Source organism: Chinchilla lanigera, unplaced genomic scaffold, assembly GCF_000276665.1.
Source record: "Chinchilla lanigera isolate Chin_1 unplaced genomic scaffold, ChiLan1.0 scaffold00006, whole genome shotgun sequence".
In the NCBI taxonomy this organism is placed as follows: Eukaryota; Metazoa; Chordata; class Mammalia; order Rodentia; family Chinchillidae; genus Chinchilla; species Chinchilla lanigera.
The window spans coordinates 21,503,632-21,525,857 of record NW_004955407.1 but is presented as its reverse complement, the minus strand read 5'-3'; the positions used below and the strand labels follow the sequence as shown (position 1 = coordinate 21,525,857).

The window sequence follows — 22,226 nt, the reverse complement described above, 5'->3', positions numbered from 1 at the left end:
GTTCTACACTAAGGTCTCTTTATAATGTTGTAATAGTTCCTGAAAACTTCTGTTTTAATTGCATTAAATACTATCTAACTCTGGTATTCTTTAATGGTACATATCAAGTGCTATTTGGAATCTTTAGACTTTTTCTATGCTTACAAAATATATTACACCTTCTATGTTGAGCATAGCCTGTTTTTTCTGTCCATTCCACACCATATACCTGCAATCAGACTCTTATGAATTTTTTCCTGCAAATTTTCACCCATCACAAAGCCTCCAACTGCTGATATACTATGTTTCAACTCCTTTTTGAATAGCACTGCTTTATTTCTCAGAACCTGTCAGCTTTCCTGTCACTGAGACATAATGCTCAACACTTACCACTTCATGGAGTACAGATTTACTATGGATCACGGTTTCAGGAAATTCAGTCCATGGTTGACGGGCTGCAAGACAGAAATCACGGCAGAAGGGCATGGCAGAACAAGGGTCATGGCAGACATGATGCAGAACAGGGAACAGCACCAGAAAAGAGACAAGGGACTAGAATTAATGTTAGGATCCCACCTCCATAACCCACTCAGACACACCCAGGAGTGTGCTTCACTAATCCCCGGTGGGGCTCCCAAGCCAATTAAATTCACAAATCCAGTTTAACTGCCAAACCTTTTCTGCCATGAGAAAGTTCCTGCCAACCTTGAAAATATCTTACTCTTACCTTGATGTCTGAAGTGTGGGAAGAATACCAGTTTTAGACAAAACCTCCTTAAATAATTGACATGTCTATGTTCAGGGTGGAGCAGGGATTGGACCTAAATTTAAGGTAACAAAGAAAGAGAGGTGCAACCCAAAGGAGGAGATGCGGAGCTTCCATTCTGCTTTGACTAAGATGTTTTGGACCACTAGCCATTGTGTATTAATTTGCATTTCTCAAATGACTAATAATGTTGAACATTTAGTCATATATAAATCCAAGGAAAAAGCAAGTTCTGTTAGTTAGAGCAGCTTCTAAGTTGAGCCCGTATCAAGGTGATTTAGAGAGGAATGCTTTGGTTAGCTCTCTGGAAACTTCAGTTTTGAGCCAAGAATTTTATTTGGAGGTTCCTCAAAAAACCTTCCCTCCACTTCATCTACTATGATATTATAGGATGTAAGTCTTATGCAAATTACTAAATTAATTAAATCCACAAGGCTTTACTTTCAGCATTCAATGTTGTAAATATGCTAATAATTTCTTTGGGTTCATATCTTTGCCAGTATTTATACAAGACATAATGTTAAGCTTGTGTGGTAAGCTTTCAAATTTAATTTGCTGAATCAAGATCAAATTTACCATTGCAAAGAGAAAAACGGGGCTATTGTTTTCCTCAGAGTAAAATCTTAATCTAGGAAACTGTTAGCATTCAGTTAAGATTGGAAAATAAAATAACTAAATTGAGTCATTGAATTGTTGAATGGAGTGACATCATCAGGCTACATTAATATCTGCTCATCTTTAAACTTTTCATATTGGCAAAAAAGTGCACCTCTTAGAAGATGAGTTAGATGCCTAATGACACAACAAATTCCTCCAACAAATAAAATCAAATAAAATTCTTTGTTACAGACCACTTGCAATCTATTAACAATTTTTAAAAGTTATTAGAAATCATCATTTTTCTAAAAGATGGAAAGAAAAATTGCTATGATGTTCACTTGTCATTTTGTTCTTTTCTCAATTTTTTTTTGTGTATGTGTGTGCTAGGAATTGAACTAAGGACCTTGCACTTGCCAGGTAAGTGCTTGTGCTGCTGAACTATATCCCTGGCCCTCACACATCATTTTGAAATAAACTCTTATCCTTAAAATTTTGCCTCTGATGACATTAAGATGGAAAGAAATGTCACTGAGGACTCTAATTTCTGGGTCACAGGTCTTTCTTTGGTGTATAATTCAAGTTTAACCCTTCTGAGTAACTGACAGTGCTAGTCTTTTACTAAATAAGATAGAACAGCTACTAATCTTATACAAACAAATACCTCTTTATATTTTGGACTGAAAATTGTGTTAAATAATGTGGATAATTTTAATAATATAATTGGTCACTGTGCATATGTATGTGCATTATATTTAGTTTAATATTGAGAACACTTTTTAAGGATATGAATTCAGACACAGTTCATGCAAATTGTCTTTCAAATATTTTCCAACAAATCTAATATAAGAGTGTAAACACAGGAAGTATGTTTCATTTTCTATTCAATTAGGAGTACTTTTCAAAAAAAATTACATCTTATCATATTCACAGTAAATTATGAGTAGAAAAGCTAGAAAGTTATGACTATAATATACCTGACTGTGCTATGTAGAGGCTCTTTGACTTATAATGGAGTTAGTCTGATAAATCTATCATGAATTGAAAATATCAGACACCTAAAGTGCATTGTATATATTTGGCCTACTGAACAGCATACCCTAGCAACACAGTACACTGCAAATTTATGGATTATTTTCTTTCAGGATCATGTGGCTGACTAGGAGCCACAGCTCATCATTGCCCTGATCATCCTACGGCATATCACTAGCCTGGAAAATATCAAAATTTGAAGTATGCTTTCTACAGAATTGCATCACTTTCCCACTATCATAAATTTAAAAATTTGTGTATCTAACCATCATAAATTAGGGTCTGCCTATAACAATGTCACATTCATAAATGCATAGCACTGATATAGACTATTTTACTTATTCATTTAATTTTATTTTACTTGTTTATTTTTAAGATAGAATCTTGTCAGGTAGTTCAGACCATCTTTGAACTCATTGTGTAGGCCAGGCATGCCTAGAACTCACGGCGATCCGCTTACCTCAACCTCCGAAATGCTGAGATTACAAAAGTGCACCGCCACACATGGCCCTTATTTAAAAATTTTTTTTTGTTGTTTATGTTTTTGAGACAGTCTCAATGTGTAGTACAGGCTGACCTTAAACTCACAGCCATCCTCTTGCCTCAGCCTCCCAAGTGCTGGGATTATTGGTGTGTACGTCCACACCTGGCCAGCCTTGGCAATTTAGAGATTTAAGGGGACCCTGTCTCCAAATTAAGAAAACTAAAAAGATTTGAAATATAGCTCAGTAAGAAGGCCTTGGGTTCAATCTCAAGTACTGACAAAAATAAAACAAAAAAACAAAACAAAACAAAACAAAACAAAACAAAACACATTCTCAGGTGGTGTGAACAGGGTGGGGGATGTTGGGGAACATAGGAAACCTGGACTTTAAGCATGGAACAAAAATGGAAGAGGGATTTCCCACAAACCAGGAGCCAGGCCCCATCTCTCCTGCACCTTGACCTCCCAAACACAGCCCATTTCAAGAATCTTTCAAAAACTTATGAACTTGTTCAAGTTTTAGCCCATTTCTTTTTCTTCTCTGTTATCTAATGTTTTCAATAATCAAAATTACCTCCAGCAAGCCAAATTTCTGCCCAGTACTTCCTCATTTCACTAATTGTTAATTTTGCTTAAAATACATTTTTCTCATCCTTTCTTGTCTAGATGTTCCACTTTCACAACATGGCTTAAGTCCTACCTGTTCAACAAAATTTTTCCTGATTGTTGTTCATTCATTTTAATGAGAAACTTTTATTTTTTACTATAGTAAAGGAATTCTACATCTTGACTGGCATTAGTAAAGAACTGATAGTCACACCATAATAAACATTACCCCAATTTTCACTACTAGTGGGTCATAATTCACTTTCATCTTATGTAAAAAAACTAAACTCAGTATTTCTCCCATTTAGCTTCTCTAAACACACAGAATATTTCATAATTAGACCCTGCTTCCACTCTCTGCTTGTACACCCCCAGTCCTTGTTTCTGGTCACTGTGGCTCTATTCCCCGGGAGTAATAATTTTCACTCCCCATGACCTTCGTTGATTACATCAGAATGACACATGGGGACATGCATCTACTAAGGCAACTGAACAACTCTGTCAGATAGTTGGCACGAGAAACTGAGGGCCTAACGATTGTTTTGTCTTTATTTATGGTCTCTGTTAAGTTAAACCAACACCATGGCATTTTTTGGACTGGAACTTGTGAAACTTTTTGTGACTTTTTGCTGTGTGATTTCAGTCAACAGCTTGTGCCAGTGTACACACCACTATTTTTGAAACATAGCTCTAGTCTATACTTTATGAGCAACATGGTGATCTTTTCTAACATATTTGGTCTATTTTCCCTGGTAATAAGTCAATGATGTCCTACCAGTGAGACAGTGTCCTCCCTTCCATGGATTGAATGTTGTTCTAGGGCTTGTATTCATTTGCTTATGTGGCTCTTGCTTTTGTTATGTTTAGGCTGTGTGGATTTGAGTTGGACACATCTTTCAAACATGGAAATACTGAACTTTTTGGATTCTTGTTTTCCTCCTAATTTAAAGCAGCATGACTTTTTAAAAACTCAACTCTTCCCTGTGGTGTTATAATAAACACAGCTAATAACAATCTAGACATAAAGTCTTTAGTTACATTACCTCAGTTTTTGATGGAGCTATTTGATTAAATATTTCAGCTTAAATAACATAAATCATTATTTATCTAAATATTTTTATTTGCATACTTCTTGTCACTCAATTTCCTGTCACTCAATGTCCATAGCTCATATCACAGTACATGTGCCATAGTTGCAGTCTTAATCAATTAGTTTCTGTATGAGAGACCTGCAATAACTCAAGACTCCGAATATCAGCGCTTTACAATATTTTTTGTCTCACTTATGCTACCTTGAGAATGGTGACCGGCAGCCTCACTCCTCAGCTCTGTGACCCAAGTCTCCTCATTCTGGGAGTTGAGGGAAGCAGCCCCGATGTGGAAGTGGTTATCTCTTTCGAAGAATACAGAAACAAGAGAGGGAAAGAGATAGACTTTAACTCATCTTTAAAGTTCTGATGTGGTATAATTTTCCCATTCATTCACATGCCATTGATCAAAACGTTTCACATATTAAAAGTCCAAAAACCAGTCAAGTAAGTTTGTGACTTACACACCCAGGAGGCTTCAGAGATGCATTTGAAAACAAGTGTTTCATGTCTAAATCTTTCATGAGGAAGAACAGAGAGAGCAATCAGATATTTTGTAGCTTTTACTTCAATGGTCTCTTTCTTCACGCTTTTAATTTTGTGCTCTCTGAGCTGGAAACTTTTGTTTCAGGTTAGTAAATGTTAGTTATGCAAGATTGGGACGACTTTGATGCTAACTCTGTTTCCTTCAGGTTTCATAACATTTTTGGACAGTGCAGCACTGATTTATTCACTATGTGGCTTAACAGTTTTGGTCCAACTCTATTTTTGTTTTAGAAATTGTAAACTGTTTTAGTAATATGCTTACTAATGTGAATATCACAGAAAATGTCTGGAAAAGTTCATGGAAGGAAGGCATGATGTATTTCTTCCACTTCAAAGAAAATATTTGTCCACAGTGCCAATTGTTTGGATTCCTGAATTAAGGGATTTTTTTTTTTTTTCTGGAATTGAGCTGGGAGAAGTATACTGGAGAGTTTTTGAGTTATGAAAGACTCTCTGCACAAGAGTAATTTCTTGCTGCACAAGAGCATCTTCTAGACCTCTTGAGGTTCGAGAGTTGGAGGTTTGCATAGTTTAGTTTTCAATGGCATAGTCATATCCCACCACCATAGGAATGTGGATTTGTTGCACAGGATTTGTTATTAGCACACATTAGCTTATTTATTCAAGTAATAAATTTGTATGCACACAACTTTTGTGTATGAACTATTTTGGTCATAAATGGATAAAAAAATGGAATAATGAACTTCAATTACAATGATCTATAAAGGAACAATCACGTACAAATTACACATAAAAATAGTTTGGCAAATATAAGAATAGCTGTATAATGCAGTGGTATATATGGGGATGATGTTACCAGCCTGGTGATATAAGATATAGGGTGATGTTGCCTGCCTGGTGATATAAGAGAAGGTATAATGTATAGTTTGTGAATTAAATAAAAGTTTAGTAGCAAAAAGTAGATAGGATTTAAAGAAATAAGAAACATATATACATATGTGAAGGAAATGGGTTGTAAAATACTGTACAGAGGAGGATTGTTTGTGGGAGGTACAATTGTTAGAATATAAAAATAAGATAGGATACAAAAGAGATAAATTCAGAAAGCAAAAGAAGACACAAATCACTATAAGAAATACTATATGGTGGAAATTGAAATCTATGTGGTGATTTGGTGTTAAATGTGTGCAATCCTTTTTACTCTTCAAAATTTGGAACTTTTTATCCATGGTATAATTTCAAGCTAAGAGATAATAATTGATTGATTTTAAAAATTAAACTAATGAGAATAAATATACTTACCAGTACAATCAGGGAAAAATCTGAGTACCTAAGAATCTAGGAAATTTTATGATAATTAAAAATCTGGTATTTAAAAGTTTGAGGATTTGAAATTAGTAATATGTATTCTGACATATTTATATGATCAATGGTTAAACAGGTTTATGGGTCTGAAACTAGGAGAGTTTTAAAAATACTCCAAATAGTTCAGTTTATGAGCTTGTCCCTCAAAGCTAAGCGATGCACTGTTAGTTTTGAGACAAAAGCTTTCTCTTTGTTCAATAAGCTCTACTTGAGTTGGAGGCAAATATATGACAGAAATTTTCTAATGTACACAACTAAACCAGTAAATGACCTTTAAAATTGAGACTAAATCATCGTCACATGACTGCAATTCTTTGCAGTTTTACTTTGCAATTTCCAATTCATTTGGTTCATCACTTTTATCCCAGAAGAAATCACAAACTTGCTAGCCCCAATATGAAGTAAGTAACTAACTTGAGTTATGACTTCAGTAAATTTTTTAACAACCTGTCTTTAAACAAATAAAATCTGCACGAGCATCTTCACATCTCCCTGCAATAATTTGGATACACTGAGTGTGTCCCTAGAACTTTCATGTGCTCGATGGAACTTTATCCTCAGTTGACCCGGCCCGCGGGTACAGTCAACGAGGACCCTAGAGGGGGAGTGGGGATGATAAAGGGACAAGAGACACGAAGAATGGAGACAAGACAGGATTCTGATCAAGTCTCGTTTATTGGCAGGAAGTACTGTGTATATATAGGGCATGGGGAAATGCGGAAGTTCTTAAGGCGGGAGTAACCAAGTAACCGGACAAAGGCGAGAGTAGCTAGGTAATGGTGGGCAGTCCCAGCCCTAGAGGCGGGAGTAGCTAGGTAACGGTGGGCAGTCCTGACTTAAAGGGAAAGGTGCGTCTCTTCGGGGAAGTAGGCAAGATAACAGAAACTTATCTCAGACAACAGAAACTTAATGCTTCAGACGGCTACTAATATACAATGGAGGTCAGTCAGGGTCTCCCACACTCAGTGTTAATATTGAGGTGGCAGAACCTGTAGGAGGTAGACCCTATCATAAGGCAAGTAGGTATTTTGGGGGAACATCACTAGCAGGTATTAATGCTAGGTTCTTGGACTAAGTTAGCTCTCATGAGAGTGGAGTTTTGTAAAGCAAGTCCACCCCATCTCTTGGCCTTTCTGCATGTGGCCAGTTCCTTTTCTGTTTTTCCCTCAAGCTGTGAATAAGCAGGGGTGGCCCTCACTAAGGGCAAAGAGTGGAGGCTTGCTGATCTTAGATTTCAGTCCCCAAAGCTGTCAGTGAAGAAGAAAGCCATTTTCTTTATGTTTTCAGGTACTTTGAATTATTGACTATTTTGTTATGACAGTGGAAAAAAGACTAATGTGTTTCCTGAAATTGATTTTTAGAAGTATAAATGTCAAAATGCCTATTTCTTTTTATTTATTTGTTTTGTGGTACTGGGGTTTGAGCCCTGGATTTCACACAAAAGCACTCTACCACTGAGCTACTCCTAATCCTTCTATTTCTTCTAAATTTCTTTACATATAAATTTCCAAAGAATGAATATAAGGGAGGTCATGTAGAACTGGGCTTTTAACTTGAATTTTTTTCTCATGCATTTCAGATACCCCACTGTTTTGAAGCATAAATCTGCAGTTTCATATTCCCTACTCTCAGATCGTTAAGACATACCCCATTTCACATGCAAGCTTTTCAGGCACTCACACACCTTTTAAAAATAGGAAACAAGATGAATGTAGTGGTAATGCATATGGAGTTTGTTTAAGAGTTACCTGTTAAATAACCTCATACTGGGCTGGAAAGTGTCAGAGTTTTCCAGTGTTTCTTTTTTTCTCCCTGTAAACCAAAACCTTACTGTAGTTTGATTTTTTGAAGGAAATGGAAAATGACTTGAAAATGTCAGTTCGTTACAAAACTAGGATGACTGTTATTCAGTGTTTTGTTCCCCTACAATTACACTTGAGAAATAATTTCTTGAGATTAATTTTTGCATATTAATAAAACATACCCCTTTTCATATCATGTACAGAAGAAATTTTTGACTTTTAATTTCTAGATAATGCATCATTTCTGTTCCAAGGTTACCACAGCATGTTCATTTTTTATATTTCTTAATTTGAAACCTTTTATTTTTAGAGCAGACTTTTTAGTTGATCATGTGAAATATATAATATACTTATGTCTAATAACTCAAATTTAGAGGAAGAGTCAGATTGATCTAATCAGTGGAAAGTTCATTAGAAATGAACATCATGAAATTATGATTTTCAATTGCAAGAAATTGAAAAAAGGTATGTGATAAATTAAGTGATTAAAAATTTTTATTTCCTTAAGTTACCATTTACTGGGTCAAAAAACAGTTGGAGCACTATCTTTTTAATAGGTTTTTATTCTAATCCCTTCATTAAATAGATCTAGTTTTTAAAATCTATTTTTTAAAATAATTATCTACTCAACAATTCAGCTAGATAAAACACAAAGGCATAAACCTCACCACTGTAAGAAATTTTTAGCAATGAAATCATGTACATAATTCTAGCAGTTTCTCTATTCCAACATCTAATTATGTTACTCACCCATTACTTACTTCATTGAAGTAAATGTCAAGCTAATTAGGACTTTTATTATGCTCTTCATCCACATTGAAAACAGACTGTGATCAGATTTTCTAGTCCACTGGAAAATACACTCTGTGCATTCTAAGGTTGTGTTGCTTGAATTTGTTGCTCCCATAGTGTGTATCTTTTAAACAATTGTCCTTACTATCCTAAAACTTATTTTACTTCTTTACCTGACTTCTTTACACTTTAGCTGTTAAAGATAGTACACGTTAAATGGAAACAATGAATTCTCTATGTTCCTGCGAAGAGTTTTGTTAAAAAGTAGTGATGTCAATATCACAATTGCCCTTCCAGATCATGAATACAAATTTCACTGTGCTCTTTATCTTCTGAGACATCATCATAAGACTTGAAGAAGACTTAGAGATGTAACTCCATGATACAGCACTTGCTTAGCCTATGTGAGCACCTGGATTTGATGCTGAGCACCACATATACACACAAAAAGTGAAGGTAATGTTTAATTTCTTATAAAAACACAGCCCTGTTTGGTTTACATTTGTACAATCCTTAATCTAGCTTATTTGTCATTGACCCTAGCTTCTGGAAAATTTCTATTGTGTTCTCTAAAGATATTATCCATGAGCCATGATCTGTAAAAACTCATCAACCCCAAGTTCTCTCCTTACTACACTGACCCTTTTGATTCATATGATATCTTGGATTTTCTTTCTAATCTAAAGCCCTCAAAACACTCAAACTGAAAATGGACAATTTTTGTTCCACATTTCATAAGACTACTGTTATTCCACCTATGTGGCTTCCTTTTTTCCGTCACTGGCTTAAAACACTTCTTACATTTTCCTCCCTGCTCACTTGCTTTTTTCTATACTTCTACTTTTTCTATACTTCTATGGCCACCTGCCCTTTTTTCTTTAATATTTTAAGTCTTCACTCACTGAAATTCATTACAACACAGATTTCACCATACTTCTAACTGACATTAGAATACATCCTGTACTAATTGTTTTTCTACTTATAGGGTATGGAAAGCTTCAGTGCTGCTACCAAAAGCTATGACTGTCGGGCAGTCATAGAGGAACATGGTTCCTGGTCCTTTTGTGAAAAGTAGCCATAGCCTTGCTCTGCTATAGGAGTTGTGAGCAGAGATGATTTAAGGATGTCTTGAAATTGAAATATTGAAACATTAAACTAAGGATGCTTGGAAATTGAAACACTGAAATGTCAACTTTAACTTTGTAGAAGTCTGAATACAACCAGCAATCCTCTCTCCCACTGACCCTGATGGATATACAATGTGAGCAAGATATTACCTTGTATTGATTTAATCTAATGAGTATTATTTATTTCATGTTCTGCAGTGTGGCTTATCCACTCCCTAACCTCTGTTCTGGGCATCAAACACAGAACCTCACATGCCAATCAAATGCTTTATCACTGAGCGACATTCCACCCCTAACCTACCACCCCCTAATTGCCTAAGGTGTACGTCTTACAGCCTACTAGTAAACTGCCAAATTTGCTTACATCCTATTCTGCATTTTAGTTGTAAACATGCTGCTGAATGTAACTGGAAAAGAACAAACCACTCTGTTGACTGATCAAATATTAAATTCAAAGCTATCATCAGCATGCAGTCCTTTAGGACTGTCCTACAATTTAGTCATATTTTTCTAGGCCAATTAAGCTCCCACTCCCAAGCAAATTTTGCTCTATTTTGGGACATGATCTGTGCTTTATAATAAGTAATAACATCTTTAATCCATTGAAGCTAGACATTAATCACAATCTGGGAGTATTTTTTGTAATGATTTAGTAAATATATTTGGGATTGAAAGCTGTAAATGGTTAAAATACACACTCCTCAGTTATTATCTGTCTGGACTTTTATATTGTACTTTTTCAAATATAAAATAGCTACTATTTATTGAATGCTTGCTGAGTACAGTGCAGTGATTCACTTTGTTAAATATCTCATTTAATCATCAAACAGTATTATTATGCATTATTTCATTTTAAGGCAAAAAAGTGAAGATGAAGGTGTATTATATATTTTACATCCAATCACACAGTCAGTCAGAAGTAGATGAGGGTTGAATCTGAATTTCAGCAGATCAAGCCACATTATTAACCACATCTTGTCTCCTACAAAATACTAGAAAAGTATCAAGAGTTTTTTAAATGCTAGGAGGAATAAGAAATGTGACATCCCTCCTTGAGGTCTTAAAATTAAAAGATGTTATGTTGATTTCACCCATGAAATATAATTCCCAGACATGAATTAATTGGCTGATGTTGATACAGAGTACATAATTGGGCTGTATAGAAAAATGCCCGCATTGCCATTAATGTACTATACTCTGTAGTCAATGAGTTGCTATGGTTTATTCAATGAAATTCATATAACGACATCTTTAGTTTGGTATTTACCTATTTCATGCTTTGCTTCAAATCTACCACTTTCTATGGGATTTTATCTTTTTATTATAAAAGGTAGGATAGCAGTTCTAAAGAGTACCATTTAATTATTCTGTGAATTCAGTGAAATGATGTATGTATCAGGGCCTTTATAGCAGACTGCCCCTTTCTGGGCTTTAGCTAAATTGATATAAAGTAGGTGGGCTGGCTCATGTGAACATTCACTTTCCTACATATCACCAAACGTATTTCTTTTCAAGCATAGACTTTTTAATTATTATCAAACATGTGAGATTGTTTTAAGCTTGTATCTATCCATTGTTTTAGATTTACAGTTGCAGATCTCTGGTAACTATAGAAAACAAATATTCACAATCAATCTGACAGAATTGTGGTAGGAATAGAATATCAAACAATGCAAATTAAAGGAAGACAATGGACTGCTTTAAAGAGAAATATGCCTGTTAATGACAAAAGAGTTGGTGTCATAGGCCAGACTCAGCATGGCCCTACATGATAGAGCAGAGAAGGCATTTGGAGAAAGTGTAAGGTGCCTGTACACGTGTAGTGGATTGACAACTGGTGGTCAACTTACAGTCCCCAGCTGAACTGAGTAAGTATGGTGCTGGGTGTGGGAGGCCCATCTGGGGACTGTTCCCAGCAGAATAGGAGGCAGAACTAGAGACGGAGAAGGCTGTTGTCAGGAGCTGAGCAAAGCTGTTAGGAGCTGATAGAAGCTGTTAGAAGCTGTTGCTTCTGTTGGAGGAGTTTGTCATGCTGGCTTTCCTGATGATCTTGGCTGTTTTCATACTGCGAGGAGATTGGGATCTTGCTGGCACTGAGAATCGCTTCAGTTCACTTTGGGGGAGCTCTGGTCCTCACTCTGAGCATCGCTTTCTAGCTCCGGAGGGGAAGAAGGTGCACAGCTCAGGCTCCTGAAGAAGCTTGCCGCATTGGCTTTCCTGATGGGAACTCGGCCATCTTGATCATCAGAGGAGCTCAGGACCTCACTGTTGCTGAGGATGGCTGTGGTACCTTTTGGGGGAGCTCTGGTTCTTCTGAGCATGGCTTCCTGTCTCCAGTGTAGATCACTCAGCCTGCTAGCACAGATCCTTCATTCTGCTGGAACAGACTTCCTTGATTCCACCACTGACATTTGGGCCTTTGCAGTGCAGATCCATGAAACAGGTCTGTATGAAATATTGTTATGGGCTCTGGGCCTCCAGTTGGATTTGTGGGAGGCATTGTTATGAGCTCTAGGTCTTTAGCTAGACTCATGCAGGACATTTTTGTGGAATCCAGGCCCTCAGCTCGATTCCTTGGTCTTGGTGTGTGGACAAATTTCCTGTACTCTTTCATATATTGTTCTGTGGGTGATTATTATAAATAATCATATAAAATATGTATCCTGTATTATTGTGTTCCCTTGCAAAAATAAAACCCAAACCAACACAACACCTATGAACATTCTCATCTCATCTCAGGAATTCTAGAAGGAAGAGTGTGTTGAAGTCTATAAGAACTGTCTCACAGTGTGGCATGAACTATATCACGAGATGGATGATAAATTTTGCTTTATAATGTCTTTCCCTACAAGCGTCAGGTAGGATAAAAGAAATCTATTTTCCAGTGAGCCAGAAAGAGAAGTTAAACGTGAGGATACAGAAGGAGGCAAAGATGAGGATGAGCTCAGAGTGGTGACTGCCAAGGGATTAATTTCCCCAAGATCGTCTGAGATCAAGTACAGTACCATGACTGAAAATCCTCTCAAGAAAAGCCTCTTCACTTGGCAGACTACTGCAGGTGGACTGATAAAGAATAGAAGCAACCAGACAAAAAGTCAATAGCATGGCACAAGGACAATTAGGTGAGGGCTTTGCTGGCCCCAAAGGAGTAGGATCATGTGGAATATGTTACTAGGGAATTCTTAGAGATTTTGTAGGATAATGGGCTTTGATTTTTATTCTAGGTGGTGTCCAGTGATCTGACAAAATTAGGCAAAACAACTAAAGTATCTTTCCTCTGATCTTTAAGCTAATAGAGAAAAGGGAAGAGTTGATACCATCAAGTAAACTGTCTAGCAAATCCTGATGATCAAAAACTACTAGTTATACTCCCAACAGTTCTGCAATCCATTCTACATAAGGAATACTTTAACATACAAATGTTTATTAAGACAACAGTTACTACATTGTATGAAGCAAGGTATTTGGCTCATATAAAAATGTGAATTTGGGTTGTTTAATATAAGCTCTATCTTTATTTTCTCCATTAAAAAAAACCATAATTCTATGTATACAGATTACTTAAATCCCCACAGTAGTTTTGTAAACTCTGCTTGCTTAGTTTATTATTTCTTTTAAATTTTCTTTTTCATAGTACACATTTGCAATGCACAGTAGCTGCATTGAAGAGTTGGTATGTGTACAAAACGCACCTTTAATTCTTTTATGTCCCCTCCCCCCTTCTCCCACCCCAGTCCTTCCATCTCTTGGTCACCTTTCCATTTGCAAAAGTCTGCTTGTTTAGACTGCACAAATATAACAATTACCAGCTTTCCACCTTTCTTTACAACAAGTAAACTTTTCCTAGAAAGTGCAGTTAAAGATTATTGTATTTTTCCATTACTGGCTGTTTGTGTAAACTTCTTTATATTGTTAAAATACAGATTTTATTGAAGTACTGTGAGGTAGAAAGGGACTAAAAAAATAAAGTTGATGGATTAGCTCAGTATCTCCCAGCAGAAACTTTTTACTCTCTTAAGTACGGTACTTTCTCGTCTCAGTGGACTATTCCTCCAGTTTTTATCAATTACCTTCGGGGCACTTCTCTACAAATGCTTGCAATTCTATAGACTCTCCTGGCAGACCTCCCTGTTACCTTTGGCTCTTTATCGCTGGATTCTATCAGAAGCTTTCAAGAGAGCTGTTCTGTAGCCAACTCTGGGAATCTTAGCCCTGGACTGTTTCAGGTTTTTTCTTGTGAAATAGCTGTGAGTCTCAAGATACCTATTTTCAAAGCAAATAGCATTGTATAAAAAAATGAAAAACTCCCTGTTATTCACTCATGACAAAATATTTCTATAAATTTTATTTGTATATTTTTGTAAAGAAATTGTATTCCTTTGTAAAGTTCCTACAGAGATAGACTCATATATGTCATGCTATTGCTGCTGACTACATTTTTCAAACAGAAACTTCGTTACTATTACAATGAACTAATATTTTTTTAAAAAGTGAATTTCTGATTTGAAAAAAGGTCTAAATCACTTCATTAATCAAAAATTTCTGGGATAGAATGAGTTTAAGAACTTAGATGTGAAAAAAATTACATATCTTTTTCTCTAAACTTCATCTGAAACTTGACATTTTTCTCATAATAAGGATGAAAATCAAGCACGTGAAATTCTTTGCTTTACATATATATGTGTGTGTATGTATATATAAATATATATGGAAATCATACATATTTTACTTTTCTTAACCTATTAAAGATATTGAATAGGCATTTATCTTATGTCCATAGTCATTTTGATCATTGTTAGATACCTACTTGCAGAAAATATTATTGTCTTAATAGTAAGCACACATAACTATATATTAAAAACATTTAAAATTATTTTAAAAATCTCACTTATATTACTTTTACTCTTAATTTTTTGTTTTACTGGTTTTAAAATATTGCATGTAAAACAAAGATATTGCACACCTGTCCAAGTAGTAACAGAGAAAAAAATAATAATGCAAAGGGTAAAACTGTAGAAGTCTGAAAAATCTTCAGTTCTTGACATCCGTTAAAATTTATAATATTAATAAATATCTTTATTTAGAGGTTCAAGTTAAGAATGACTTCATATGTTATTGTCAGTTCAGTAGATGTTTATTGAACATGTTTCATGTGCCTGGCATTCTCCCAGTGACTAGAAAATAATGGAGTAAACAGAATTGACACACATAGGCTATATTTGTCTTTGCTATTGAGAATTTTGTATTTTAGGAAAGGAGACAAGACTAAAAATTGAAAATCCAATAATAAAGGTAAAGGACTCTCCCTAATTGATTGCAACACTTACAGTAAAGCTGCACTTGTTAAGATGTGTGGTACTGACAAAAAGATTGAAACTTAGATCAATAGAAAAGAATAGAAATTTCAGAAATAGACCATGTATATATAGTCAATTGATTTTCAACCAAAGTAGTAAGGCAATTCAAATAGAGACATCTGTCTTGTTAACAGATGGTGTCTGAACGATTTGACATTCATATACCCTCTGGAAGAGAGAGAAATAAAGAGAGAGAGAGACAGAGTCAAAGAGAGAGATCTACTCATACAAAACACCCTGAAATTAATCAGAGGTTTAAATTAAAACATTAAAATTAATATTTTAGAAGAATACAGGACAAACTTTGTGAACTTCTGGTAGGTATAATCATATCTCACTGTAATTGTCTATAGGATTATTATGTTGAAATTAGTTTTATAAACTTATTTGCCATTCACATTTTTCTGTCATTAATTCTTTTTTTTTTTACAACTTTGTTCATTTTTAACAGAATTATTTTGCATCTTACTATTGAGTATGGGGAGTGTTTTACATATTGTAGATACAGAACCATGGTATTGATATTTTCCTCAAGTCAGTGGATTACCATTTTAAGAATCATAGGAAAAAATGATTGCCCATAAATTATCAAATTGATTTGCTTATTCCTTTTTGAGATAAAATTTAGAATTAGTTTATTGATTTCTATAAACAGTGAAGCAATGAAAATAAATAGAAAGTAAATAACCTTTCTGAATTTTGATTGCATTTGCTTAGAACCTGTAAGTAATTTGTGAAGGAAAAGTCATAATAATATATTAAACCTTACAGGTAGTTTTTGTTTCTTTCATATTTATTTTATGTGTGTAATTTTGAAAAGATGCAGTAAGAATGAACATCACTTCTTTTTTCCTGATCTTTACAGAGGATGATTTAGTCTTTTGCAAATACAAATGATTCTTACATGTTTTTGTTACATGCCCTCTTAATTCTGACCTCATAAAATGAATTGTGTTATTCCATGTTTGCATTTTCTGGAAGTGTTTCTGTAAATGTTTTATAAATTAAAGAATATGGTTGATATTAAGATTGGACTTTCAGTGTTGTAAATATTTTGATAATTACTTCATTTTCTCTAGTAGATTTAGGATTACACAGCATATCCATTTATCATTGAATTATCTTTGGTAGGTATATCTTCTGATGAAATTGTAATTTCAAGGAAGTTCTCAAATGGAAAGCCATTGGCATTTTTTTTAATAGTCTATATTCACCCTTCAATATCTTGTGATTTTTAGTAATGGACACTCTTTTATTTGTGATATTGGTAATTTATACACTATCTTTTTTTGTTTTTTGGGCCTGAAGATTATCCTTCTAGTGATGCTTTCAAATAATATTTTGGGTTCATTTTCTCTGTTATTTTTATTTATAATGTTAATTTGTTTCCATTCTTTACTTTTCTTTCCATCTACTTTTAATTTAAGTATCTATTTTATCAAGTTTCCTAATGTATGTGTAAATCTTTTGAGACTCACTTTTCTACTATAATATTTTAGTAATATAAAATTTTTCTCTAAGCATTATTTTACCTTTATAGGTGAGATATTTTCATTCCAATTCAAAAGGTTTTTCAGGGCCTGGGGATTTAGCTCAGCGGCAAAAGCGCCTGCCTGGCAAGCGCAAGGTCGTGAGTTCGATTCCTGGTACCAGAGAAAAACAAACAAACAAAAAAAAAACAAAAAAAACAACAAAAGGTTTTTCAATGACCCCAGTGTATTTCTTTCTGAGGGAAATATCATTAAACATGAATTTCTCATTTAAATTTTCTGACAGATATGCTTCTGAATTGAATAAATATATCAGTGAATAAATCCATCCCTAAAACTAATATATTTTTAAATTCTTAATTTGAGAAATACATGCACACATTTTCTTATTCTTATAATAGAATTACCTTTTCTTATAGAAATTTCTGGATTACTTAGAATATAAATGGACTACTATGGAATTATTGACATTGATATCCTTAACCCAATCAACACTGATTTAAAAAATTCCTATAATGTCGCCTTGTATTGATATGTAGGGAAAATGTGGGCAGAAAGGAATGAAAAATACTAAACATGAAAAAGAGTCTCAGTTTTTTGAGAGAAGAAATACATAGTGGTCATTTTTCTATCCCAAGAATTTGTACAAGGAATTATGCAAGATAAATGATAGTCAAAAAATGTTCAACTAACTTTCATATCTTTTAGGACTTCTGTGTCAAGATGCTTTCCATCTTCTATCAAATATAAAGTTCTTGTTTCATCTTCTACATACATAAGGATAATATGAGTATATCTAAGTGTAAGGCACATGGAGATAGGTTTACTTATTAGCATGCCATTTGCACTTCTACTAAGATTATTCATGGCTTTTTTAGTTAATTCAATGTTGGAAATTTGTCACCATCTTCTCGTATTACATAGTTGCAGTATTCAAATAGAATGCTTGAGAGAAAATTTCATCCTCTTTTAAATAAAAGTATATTATAAAATAGCTAAAGCAGGATTTTAGATGAAATTTCATAGCCCAGAATGTGTGTGTGTGTATGTGCATGTATGCATATACACACATATGTACTTGGGGTAGTTCCAATGTTTGCCATATCTGTATAGTACATACACATACACACACATATGTGATCAAAGATAAATTCTTGCATAAAGAGGAGAAGCAAGGTTGAACGGTAATTTCTTAAAATACATCTGAATATATATGGAAATTTAGATAATCATTTAATAAAATCAAACCTAAGAGTGACAAAAAGCCTGATAGGCTGTCCCTTTGTCCCCTCTCTAGTACTTATCAAGATGAAGAGGGAGGTGTATCACTTATTGGGCCACTGTAGCACTATATGGTTTAAAGAATTTTGACTTTTTTCTTGAAAAGCATCACTTTGAGCTGATTATTTTAAATTGCCTCTTAAAAATTAATTGCAAAAATATGAATTGCAAAGTAGTATTCCATTAGTTACTTTGAAGACTCTATTTTTTTGTGCAAATTTAAACTTGTGGAGCAGGTACACAATATGAGTACCTTCATCTCAAGAAAACAAAATACAAACTTGATGATACTTTACCAAGCATGTTTAGCTGATGCTCAGCACATTTGTAAGAGTTTCTGCCAATATCTTTTATGTTGTAAAATAAGAATGAATGATGGCAGTGATTCATTTTGATTGTTTGATAGGATAACATTCTACACCTGTGCTTGTGTTTATGTTTCTGCATGTGCGTATGGGGGAGACAGAGAGGCCTAGCTCAAGAGTTAATTCATAGCAGATACATGTTCCTAAATTTAGTACATATTTTCAAATTTTACAAAATATCCAAATCTTAAACAACTCTAACTAAGGCATATTTCTCAGAATGAGCTTGTAGAGACACATTAGCAGGAGGGAATTCAGGAAAGCCCTGGATGGCTAACGGGTGTAAAATTACACAGTGCACTACGTGCACTTACTGTGCACTACGTGCTTAAGGAAGTTTCTCCTTGCGAAACTATTACACGTATTTACTGTGCCCTTGAGGAGCCCCTCCTAGCGCCGCCCTCCTTTTCACCTCAGACACAAAAGCTAAGATCCTGATTGGCCTAGACTGCACCAATCAGTGAAACAGTTATTTTAGGAACTAGTTTGCCGCTATGAGTGTATCCCCGGACCCACCTCGTGAGTGACGTGCTCCAAACTCCTTACCTTGCTGCATGCTCTGCTCTGCTGTTAAGATAGTAGTAGCTTCTTTTGCGCATTTGACTCACTATTAATAAACTTCGACTCTGCATCATTTCAATTCTGATTTCTTTTCCCAGCAGGAGTTGTGGCTTTGAGCCAAGGGCAGTGATTTTTGCCTCACCTCCTCATACTTTGTGGGAGTGATGGTGGGCAAAGAACACATACAATCACTATCGGGGACCCCTAGCTCCCTCAAAGGCCCCCACCTGATGCAACAATTTGATAATATGGAACAGATTGTTGTACATTCTCCCCTTCCCTCCCCCTCCCTCTCTCTTTCCCGGTGTTTATATGCATAAATGTGGAACTATTTTTGCTGCTTAAGTAAAGCACTTTGACAATAAGCAATATAATGCAGGTAAATATATTACAACTTCTTTTGTCAAAGTTGGCCTTGTGTTTGAATTTGAGAATGAATGGAGGAAAAATAAAAAATTAGCAGGCGTTTCTTTCTTTCCTCAAATAATTTACATCAGATATTCATTATTTAGGAAGAATTGCCAGCTTACTCTTTTTAGCTGTGTATGCATGTTGTGTATTCATATGTGTCTTCTACCTTATTTTTGGTGCAGCTATTTTCTTTTTGTTTCATGATATAGACCTATGTTTTAGCACTATTTGAAATTTATCCAACAAGAAAACGTGTCACAGGAGAATTATGTATTTACTTACAATGATCACCATCAACAGCAACAAAATCTTCTTTCAGGGAAATGTGATTTCTACAGGGCATTAACCTTGTTCAGATGTTATGTTGCATGGTAAATTTTGTCCTTTTGCTGAACTGAACTGTTGCTCGTGGAATACCATTTTCATGATCCTCAATTTTTCAAATTTATGCGGGGGCTGTAATGCATGAGAATTTCTATAGTTAGTATGTGAATAGGCAAAGGACGATGACTCCTGGTGTGCTAACTAAATAAATTATGTTAGAAATTGCATGTAATCATGTGAAATGTTAACCTCAGGAGACATTGAAATAAATCAGTATTCTGTTAATGTGGAGAAAGACTGTGTATTGAAACTAAATAAAACAAATTCTGAAAATTATTGTAGTTTTAACAACAGGTTTGTCAAATATTGTCCCCAGGTTTCTCTGGTTATTAGGAAAGTGACTTAAGCAGTAGAGTGAAGCTGGAAAATTGTTTACTCCGTGAGCTCCTGTAGCTCTTCATGTCCTTACTACCATCCAGCAACAAATCTTTATCAGTGGCATCATCCTTTTGCATGACTGAATGATTCCTGATGCATCAATTTCTTCCATGGTTTCTTAGTTTCTGGCTACTATTCCAACTATGTTCCATGTGGTTCCCTCTTGGTTTTTTTTGGTTTTTCTCCAGTACCAGGAGCCGAACTCACGACCTCGCGCTTGCCAGGCAGGCGCTTTGCCGCTGAGCTAAATCCTCAGCCCTTTGGGTTTTTGTTTTTTTGTTTTTTGTTTTGGTTTTGGTTTTTCTCCGGCACCGGGAACCGAACTCATGACCTTGCGCTTGCCAGACAGGCGTTTTTGCCACTGAGCTAAATCCCCAGCCCCGGTTCCCTCTTGTATTAGCTATTTGCTGCGGAACAGCAGATTACCTCAAAATTCACCTGCTTAAAATGGCAAATGTGTGCTGCCTCTCCCGGTCTCTGTGACTATGGTCTAGCCAAGTGCCTCGGTGGCCTAGCCAGTGGCTTAGCCAGGTGCCTCGGGTTGAGGTTTCCAGTGAGGGTGCAGCCATGTTAACAGGGGTACTTTAGCCATTGCCAGATGCAGTTAGGGTACGTGGAGGCAATTCCCAGCTCACTTGCACAGTTTTTGGCAGCCTCAGTGTGTCTGTCTCCATGCTTATTGTGTGCGCCTCCTCATGGGGCTTTCTCAGGTTGTGACAAATGGTTTCCACAGGGTCAGTGATCCAAGAAGGAATGAGAGAGTGTCACTGTAAAGTCAGTGTTTTCATAACTTAACCTGTGAGCGGATATATCATATATTCAGCAGTGAGTCAAAATTCCAGCCCCCTCATCTCTGGAGAGGATTATATAAAAGGCTGAACTGCAGGGGGCAGAGGGCATTGGGGGAGCATCTTAGAAGATGCCTCTACACTTAACAAAAATGTCCTTTCTACTTAAGATAGCCATGCTTGCTGTGTGGCCATGGTGCCCTACACCGTTAACCGATCAACTATGTGAGCTTTACAATTCCCCCCTTTCTGTATGTGCTTGGCAGCCGTACGAAGCACCCAGGCCCCTGAGGTACAAATCTGAGATTAATGTTTAGCACCTGACTTGCCCTAATTGCGTACATTAAATAGATCGCAGCACCATTATTCACCCCACGTTCTTCCTTCGGTTCCCAAAACCTGTCACAGTCTCCCCCCTGATATTCTGATTCTAGATCTTCTGATTCTGGAGCAATTTCCTCAGTTCTTTACCAAACTAATTTATTACTGTAACTCTTTCAACTTTTTTCCTGTGTAATAATGTATTCCTATGGTTAACCGACAACTTTATGTGCAACTTCGTTACACTTGTTTTTCATAATGATGGAGTGTGTTTCTGTCTTTTCCCTAAGACTCTAGGGCTGTACCTTGAACTCTTCAGTTTGCATGGATTTGGGGATCTTCCTATCTTGTATAGGCCTACTATATTTTGATTCATATTATTGTTAAAAGTTTCAAACTACTTTTCTAAAGATTGATTTTTATACTTTATGATCAATTTTACCTAAATGTTTTCCTCTTGAAGAAATAGACTATTATATTGCTATCTGAAAATAAAATTTATCTAATCATAATATGATTTAATGATATATACATATATATATACTCATCCTGTTTTGAAAAATTAGCCATAAATTCAAATTATTTATGTGTTTACCAAACTCATTTTAAATTGTAAAATAAGACATGATCTCTAAAAAAAAAAGAAATGATCTCTGATAATTTTCTTTTCAATAAATTATTTCAGCAGATTTTCTGGTTACAATACTCAATCATACAATGTACTTTGTAAATATTATATTTAAAA

At 35.3% G+C, this 22,226-nt stretch overlaps 1 long non-coding RNA gene across 2 annotated transcripts; it reads right to left on the bottom strand.

Annotated features, from left to right (window-relative positions):
- Nucleotides 1-368: 368 nt before the first annotated feature.
- Nucleotides 369-7,006, bottom strand: LOC106147011. 2 transcript variants are annotated; one of them, XR_001231706.1, is made up of 4 exons: nucleotides 6,872-7,006; nucleotides 6,362-6,397; nucleotides 4,757-4,857; nucleotides 369-434 (listed from the first exon to the last, which is right to left on the bottom strand). It is a non-coding gene; the product is annotated as an uncharacterized LOC106147011 (long non-coding RNA). The 2 variants fall into 2 exon arrangements; XR_001231707.1 differs by lacking the exon at nucleotides 6,362-6,397.
- Nucleotides 7,007-22,226: the final 15,220 nt, after the last annotated feature.